The following is a 2481-nucleotide window of genomic DNA, read 5'->3' as shown; positions in this document are numbered from 1 at the left end:
CGTTAGGCTTTTCACCTCTACCCACAAATCTTCTCACTATTTTGCTACATAGATGAGTTGATCCTTTTAGATTGTTTATGGGTAGCTCGTCTGGTTTCGGGGAGCTTAGCTTAAGTTCTCTTTGTTAAGTCGTTTCTGGCTAGTTCATTATGCAAAAGGTAAAAGGGGTAATCTTTGCTGTTTAATACTGTTAAGATGTCTTTCATCATTCCCTTACGGTACTATCTCTATCGCTCCAATTAAAATTTCTATCTCCTATACTTTTATTATTTAACTAAATGTTTTACTTTATATGTCTGTGATACTTAAGTTTGGGGTTAGTTGGGCTAGCTTTTGTTCAAAGTGGTCATAAGTAATGAAATCTTCTGGGTGTAGGCCAGACGCTTTAGTTAAGCTACACTTTGATTAATCCAAGCACACCTTCCGGTATGCTTACCTTGTTACGACTTGTCTCCTCTTGTGTCTTAGTTAAGTTAATATGGTTATGGTTGTGTCTTATTACTTGAGGAGGGTGACGGGCGGTGTGTGCGTGCTTCATGGCCCTATTCAATTAAGCTCTCTATTCTTAATTTACTACTAAATCCTCCTTCAGTTTTTAATTTCATAAAAACGTTCGTGGAATGTTCTTGGGTAGAAAATGTAGCCCATTTCTTCCCACCCCATAAGTTACACCTTGACCTAACTTTTTTATGTAAAATGATTGTGCTTACTATTCTACCTTTTGAGGGTTTGCTGAAGATGGCGGTATATAGACTGAATTAGCAAAGGGTGGTGAGGTTTATCGGGGTTTATCGATTATAGAACAGGCTCCTCTAGAGGGATATAAAGCACCGCCAAGTCCTTTGAGTTTTAAGCTATTGCTAGTAGTCCTCTGGCGAATTATTTTGTTGTAAAATTATCTATGTTTAGGGCTAAGCATAGTGGGGTATCTAATCCCAGTTTGGGTCTTAGCTATCGTGTAGTCAGATTATTATAAAGTCACTTTCGTGGTCTATTTTATGGTAACTGTAGCTTTTTACGGCTTAGTTAAGTTTTAACTTTAGTGCAAAGGTATCTTAAACACGCTTTACGCCGTGGGCCTATTAGTTTGGGTTAATCGTATGACCGCGGTGGCTGGCACGAAATTTACCAACCCTTTTTAGTATGGCTTAGTCAAACTTTCGTTTATGGCTTAATTTTTATCACTGCTGTATCCCGTGGGGGTGTGGCTTAGCAAGGTGTTATGAGCTACTTAAGAGTGTGCTTGATACCTGCTCCTTTAGATCACTGCTGATTTTAAGGGCATTCTCACTGGGGCGTGGAGACTTGCATGTGTAAGTCTACTAAGAACTAATAGGAAGGCTAGGACCAAACCTTTGTGTTTATGGAGTCGTGCGACTCATCTTGGCATTTTCAGTGCCTTGCTTTATTAATTAAGCTACATTAACTTATACTGAAATTGTAGTGTGTATAATAAATAAAATACATAGTAAATATGAGAGGAAAAAAAAAAGGGGATGCTATCTATAGATAGACCACGAGATCGAATGCGTGTAAGACTGTTGTGTTAAGTTAACTAGAGTAGCAATACATTTGTATACAATTTAAATAAAGCTTGTGAGTATTGTATGCACTTAGTCCTGTTTTTGGGGTTTGGCAGGACATAAATAAGTGTATAATAGATGACATGAGTTTATGGGGGGTAAGGGGGGTTTGTATAAGTTAACTTAATGTCTTGCGCGTGTACGTACGTGTACACACGTGTACGTACGTGTACACACGTGTACGTACGTGTACACACGTGTACGTACGTGTACACACGTGTACGTACGTGTACACACGTGTACGTACGTGTACACACGTGTACGTACGTGTACGTACGTGTACGTACGTGTACGTACGTGTACACACGTGTACGTACGTGTACACACGTGTACGTACGTGTACACACGTGTACGTACGTGTACACACGTGTACGTACGTGTACACACGTGTACGTACGTGTACACACGTGTGTCCTAGAATTATATGTCCTGAAACCATTGACTGAATAGCACCTTGATTTTATGCGTGAGTTGATAAATGATAATGAATAAGTCCAGCTACAAGTTATTTGACTGCATTAGGGCCGCGACGGGCATATTCCCTGAGAGCAGAAGATAAGTTAGAGTTAGTGCCGTTGCGGTCATAGATGAGTGATAGCAGATTCCCCCCCTAAAAATAAAAGATACCAAATGCATGACACCACAGTTATGTGTGATCATGGGCTGATTAGTCACTAGTCCATCGAGATGTCCCATTTGCGAGAATTAGTAGGATTGGAATAAATAGAGTCATGGCCCTGAGGTAAGAACCAGATGCCAGGTATAGTTTCATGATAGTAACCCCCACATTAGCATGGGCCCGGAGCGAGAAGAGTGACATTACAGGCAAGGATTGATGGTTTCTCGAGGCATGGTGATTAAGCCCTTATTGGACTAAGTGATATGCATCTAGTTACTG

The 2481-nt window shown here is 40.3% G+C and overlaps 1 pseudogene; it reads right to left on the bottom strand.

Annotated features, from left to right (window-relative positions):
• Positions 1-403: 403 nt before the first annotated feature.
• On the bottom strand, positions 404-1358 carry LOC144310068 (18S ribosomal RNA; annotated as a pseudogene).
• Positions 1359-2481: the final 1123 nt, after the last annotated feature.

The sequence above is a fragment of the Canis aureus genome, unplaced genomic scaffold, assembly GCF_053574225.1.
Source record: "Canis aureus isolate CA01 unplaced genomic scaffold, VMU_Caureus_v.1.0 ptg000379l_RagTag, whole genome shotgun sequence".
Taxonomy (NCBI): Eukaryota; Metazoa; Chordata; class Mammalia; order Carnivora; family Canidae; genus Canis; species Canis aureus.
The sequence above is the reverse complement of the archived record's forward strand: the minus strand, read 5'-3'. Positions and strand labels throughout refer to the sequence as shown.